Source organism: Sciurus carolinensis, chromosome 1 (assembly GCF_902686445.1).
Source record: "Sciurus carolinensis chromosome 1, mSciCar1.2, whole genome shotgun sequence".
NCBI classification, from domain to species: domain Eukaryota; kingdom Metazoa; phylum Chordata; class Mammalia; order Rodentia; family Sciuridae; genus Sciurus; species Sciurus carolinensis.
The window spans coordinates 120,516,678-120,522,677 of NC_062213.1; the positions used below are offsets into that span (position 1 = coordinate 120,516,678).

General features: G+C 40.0%; 1 protein-coding gene across 1 annotated transcript in view; it reads right to left on the bottom strand.

The window, feature by feature from the left end:
• Window positions 1-5,589, bottom strand: part of Slc35a3 (solute carrier family 35 member A3) — a 44,218-nt gene extending 38,629 nt beyond the window's left edge. Inside the window, exon 1 of the mRNA XM_047548275.1 lies at window positions 5,163-5,589. The gene's annotated coding sequence lies outside the window, so the exon portion shown is untranslated. The remainder of the gene's footprint in view (window positions 1-5,162) is intronic.
• Between the last annotated feature and the right edge of the window lie 411 nt (window positions 5,590-6,000).

Sequence of the window (6,000 nt, forward strand, 5' to 3'; positions counted from 1 at the left end):
TGAAATGAAGACTTGATCATGTTCTTTCCCTGCTTATTAAGTTTAACTGACTCTTTACCAAATGGATGACACAGTCCAAACTCCTTCAAATAGAACAGCTCCTCATAATCTGGTCCAAGCCTCAATTTCCTGCCATAAACTACTACCTGTATTCTTCATGCATTTTCTGAGCAAATATTTGTCTTTAAAAAAAAAAAAAAAAAAAAAAACTCTTTCCAAAGGACTGGGGACTAGTTCAGCTGCAGAATGATAGCCTAGCATATGCAAGGCCCTAGGTTCAATCCCTGGTAGTAGGGGGAAATAAACAAAAATAACTCTTTCCAGGGTTGGACCGATTGGTCAACAGTAGAATTCTTGCCTATCATTTGTAAGACCCACAATGTAAAAACTACACTTCTCCTTTTTCTACTGGCAGAATTTATATATATATATATCTTACAGGACTCAAATACAGGTCTCTGAGTAAAGTTTCCTGTCTTCCCAAGCAGATTGAATCCTTTCCCTAATATAGTCCCATGCCATTTTGTACATATCTTTTATAATAGCACTCAAAAATTTAATCAAACTAATTTGTTGACATATTTACATTTCCTTCACTTATATATCATTGTATTTCCTGTATTTTCTTACCAGCACCTGTCACATATTAGGCATTGACTGTTATGTAAATCCTCAAAGAAAAGAATTATCTCTTTGTGAATTAAGTCTTTTTTTTATAACACATAAAAGATTCAGATGAAGGCTGAAACTGGTTCTCATTAAATGTTTTCTAATAACTATAACTTCATAAGAGAAATTAAATTAATAAGAGCCAAGAACACCTACAATTTGTCAGATTTCTTGAGAGATGCTTTATAAGCATTATCTCAAGAACATTTAATCTGCTAAAAAATGTATTACTTCTTTTATAGATTAAGAAATTGTGGTTCTGAGATATTAAGTATATGGTTTGCCTTGCATAACATATCTGACCTCAAATATGAACCAAGATTTCTCTCAAAGTAGAACAGGGACTTAGAGAGGTGCCTTCACCAAAAGCAGACCCTTTGCTTAGGTTTGCAGATGCCCAATGGGTAACTGAAAGCAGAATAGAGCTTGGCACGTCTGCTTTCCTTTTTGTCTGTCTCCTTTATTACCTGAAACTTTTGGGTCAGGTCCCTGCTCAACTCTGCATGTAAACATGTTAAACATTTATGGAAAGTTAATCTAAAACTGGTTAGCCCTAACTTTATCCAACCTATCTTGCCTCGCTTCAAGACTGAGGCAAGATTTGCAGCATCCTGTTTCAGATCCCTGGAGTGACACTTAGAAGTCACTAGTCTTTGTCTACACAGAGGAGTCACCCCAAGATGAGACTGCCTCCCTAACCAGAAGAAATTATCTCCTGGGAACTAAATTACCCCTTTCCAGGATTACAGATCTGATAAGCATCCTGAGCAATAAACGGAAATCACCCCCTCAAGTGATAAAGACTTCTTCCTTCGAAACCACCTCACAGAACCAGAACTGAAAAAATGATCAACTAGACCACAGCTTAACCAAAACTCAGCAGTCTTACCCTCCCCCAATTTTTCCTCTACTTAAACCAAAAGCTCATGTATATACTCCAAAGACAAGGCTGCGACATATGATCTCACTTTGCCTTCCCTTATGGTCATCAATACGAGTTCTTTTCCTGCTTTTCACTGTAACCTTTTCTGTTTGATTTTTGGGGTGAGTGACCAGACCTGATTTTTTGGAACCCCCACAGTCAGACCTGACTGAGGACTCTATTAACAAAGCCCAGGGTCTTTGCAGTAAAGCCTGTGTTTAATCATGTCTAAGGATCAGCAGATAACTCACCACTGTACATGAAAATGTATGTCTCTGGACTCAGACTGCCTGAGCTCACAGTCTGACTTCACCACTTAATAACTATAGCACATTAAATAACAGTATGTACCTCACAGAGTAGCTATGAAGATTAAGGAATATAAATTAGATAAAGTGATTATTATATTACCATGCCTTCTTCAGATATTCATTCAATACCTTTATAAGATCTACTCATGGTGAAAAATCCTACTGGAAATGTTTGAAATTGGTTTTATGGCACATGTGAATTTAAGAAAAAATTCTTTAAAAAATTCTTCCCTAATTTTTACAGAAAAAACAACGCAGAGTAGGTATAAAATCACAAATGGATACTTTCTTTGCAGAATGAAGTATTTCTTAGCACTTTATCTGAAGTGACCTAAAAGTTTCAGCTTAATTCTAATATCTACTATGTCACCTGACATACCATACCTTTTCAATCAAAATGCATATATTTAAATATACACCAATTTCTCTTAAAGTGATTCTTTGATTTCATTTGATATGGTATCTCCAATATGGATGGTAAACAGAGTTCTGGGCAGATATCTGCATAGAGAAGTTGAGTAACATCCTAGCTTCTAAGTTGTTCTCCTATTTACATATCAAATACTCTCCATTTAGTAACAAAACACATTTTTAAACAATAACTAAAAATATTAATAAGCTACGCATGGTAATGGCTCTGTAGTTTCAGCTACTCAGGAGACTGGGGGGTAAGAGGATCACTTGAATGCATGAGTTTGAGACCAGCCCACACAAAGCAAGAGTACCCATCTCTAAATATATAAATAACCATAGCACTACACTTTGTCATTAATGGGGAGAATTAAGATGAAGGCACTTAGCATACACCTGCTTTTTTTAAGCTACCAAATCATATTGATCTCACTTTAACAATAAATTCATTCCCAAGGATGACATTATTAACTATCAGTTTGATGTTCAAGTTGTTTGTTACCCAGTTTTATAATTTCACATACACATACCAAAAAAGATCCTGCAACTGATTAACATCAAATAGAATCTCTCCTCTCAAAAAATTTCAGGAAAGAGAAAAGAAGCTCAAGTCATACTTCTCAGCTACTGAATGATAAAATTGGGCTTTCAACTGATAGATTATTTCTATTGATTCTACTACCTACTCATTCATTCAATCAACATACTAAGTTCCTACTTAGTAAAAGGCACCTTTGAGGATACAAATTATATTCATTTCAAATATAACTGAAGTAGCCTAAGGAGTATGTATAGGACCTAGGGCAAATTATTTGACCTGAACTTCAATATTCTTACTTTATAAAAAAGAATGGGGACCATAAAAACTGTCCTACCTCAATACTTATTTACTAGGACCAAATGAGGTACTCAAATGTGAACTAGAACGGAATTTCTTATATTTGATTATTAATGAAACTCTGACATAAGGTTACACCACAAGTTATCCTTGTCTCCAGAAGCAATATAAAAATTTGTTTCATTATATCACTTAATGTAACAAAAATTTACTAAGAGTCTAAAATATCATGATAGTGTGCAAGAGTACCAAAGTGCAAAAAATGTAAAAGGTACAATTACTTTCCTAAAAGAACTTAAATTCTAGTAGGGATAATAAAATTCTCAGAGTCATAGTACAGTATAAATTTAGCAAGTATTATAAGATTTATAAAGCCCAACACAAAGAGAAAATATATTTCAGACACATGGTAGAGTTCAGAAAGCATCATAAAAAAGAGGTGGCATATAAGGCATTAAAGAATAGAATTTTTACAAAAACCTTCCTTGTAGGAAAAAAGTTATAAAAGCAAAGACTAAGGCAGGTAGGTATACAGTGTGTTCAGAAAATCCATTTCAAATTAACTACTGCAGTTTGACTAAAAAATAGATTAAGTGGGATAAGTAATTTTTAAAAAGAATGAAAGAGTCATATTGAGTTTTGGAAAGACTTAAATTTTGAAGGGCTTTGAATGCCTCCCTAAATAATTGAACATTTATAATGGAGCTGGGGGTGCAGCTCAGTGGTACAGCATTTGCTAGCATGCATAAGACACTGGGTTCTATCCCCAGCACCACAGGGGGGAAAAAAAAGAAATTTTATTCTGGAGCCAACACAGTCACTGAGTACCCTGAAAAGAATGACCAAAGAACTGGCATAAGACCTTTGGATTTAAAAAGTAATTGAGGAGGGTTGGGGGTGAATTCAGTGGTAGAGCACTTGTTTAGCACATGCAAGACCCTGGGTTCCATTCTCAGCACCACCAATAAACCAAAAGGGAATGATGGAAGAGTGACTGGATGGGGAACAGGCTGAAATCAGCAAGTACAGTTTGGAACCCACTGGTGTGGTGCAAACAAAAGAGCAAAGAAGAGCCCACTTAGCACAGTGTAGTGGGAATGAAGCACTGAAGAATTAGGAAGGAAAGTTAGATTAGAAATGTAAATTTAGAAGTTATTTGTTTAGAAGGAAACAAAGTGAATAAGACCACAAAATGAAAAATTGTACCAAATTTAATCTTTAACCACCAAAGCCCAAGACTGATAAAGATTTAACTCTGCTTCCATTTTTGCATTTAATAGAATATAATAAAAGATTTAGGCTTGTACTATAAAATGATGACATATAAATGGTTTACTATAAAGCAAGGCTCATTATTACATTTAATTATTCTTCAATTCATTTGAACTAGATCTTCCTGAACTGAAAGGTCTTTTTGTTGATTAACTAAAAATGTTACTGAAAATCCTGTTCCTCAATACTCAGAACACACACACACACACACACACACACACACACAACCTTGTTGTGATGGTAATTTTACACGGTCTCAGACACTCCTTGCCTATTAGCCTTACCAGTGGTAGCCTTTCCATTTCTTGAAGTCCCTGTGACTTCTTGAGCGCAAAGTCCTGGTTTACTGCATCCGTGCCTATCACAGGGTTACACACTGAGCGGGAGCTCAGGGGACACTGACTGAAGGAATGACTGACCGCCAGCCTGGCCCACAAATCACTTTTCTCTGCACGCCAAGGGCTCAGAGCACACACTGCCGTTTTCATTCCCTTGACACACCCCTCTCCTCAGAACCTTTTTCCTCCTCCACCCAGCACATTCTGCACGTCGACGGTCGTGCAACGTGTCATCTCATCTGCTCCTACTCCTGCTTAACTAGTACTTCAGGTCCTCGACACCTTCCACTACACCCTGACAGACCTCACAGCCCCCTGCATGCCGCTTCGCAGTTGCCCAGCAGCAACGCAGCCGCGGAGTTCCCGGGACCCGCCCCTCCCCTGGAGCGCTCAGGCCTCACCTCCCGCGCAGCTCTGCCAGCTGCACGCACTGGGGCCTGCGGCTCAGCAACGCCGGGCGCCCGAGGCCGCTGAGCCCGCCGGGTGCACCGCGACTGCTGACCCGCAGCGCCGCCAGCTCCCGCCGTCGTCGTGGGTGCCACCTCGGTACAGCCCAGGCGTTTCCGGGTTCCCGCGGTCCCGTCCCCCAAATGCTCCGGCTTCCGCCTTGGCCCGGGCAAACGCCGTTCCCGGTTAGGCTTTGGCGGCTCCAGCTCTGCACTTGCCAGCTCTGCGCCTAAGGCGACCACACCTGGGTTGCTCTGTTGGGAGCCGCGGGTGCCGGTTTCGCGTCGCTTGACTGCTGGGAGCACTGCCTCTTTTTAGACACCTCTGGAGGGTTCAAAAGGGTCAAAAAGAGTCAAAAGGGAGGATTCTCCCCGTGGACACCTACGGGACTGACTGACTGTAAAGAGTGCCAGTCGCAGTGACAAGCTGCTGGAGGAAGGGCAAAGTCCTTTGGGGCAAAGGACCCTGAGAGAGAGTGGGGAGGCGGATCTTGGATGCAGACTAACCCGCTCCTAAAAATGACTGTCAATGACCTCAAAACAAGATTAACACTGTCGCGGTTTGTCAACCCGTATTCTGGAAGAAAACTTGTTTAGCTGGAAATGACCCCTGCTCCCACTCTGACTGAGACTTTGAGGCTGAGAGGAGTCCAAAACGGTGCAACCAATTAGCCATAGTGCCATTAACCAGGAGAGGGGAAAAGTGGAGAGGTAGGGAGCTGGGCTGGAGGATCTCAGTTATGAGGGAATTACCGCAATGACCCAATATGCAACATTAATTTGGGGTGAGGGG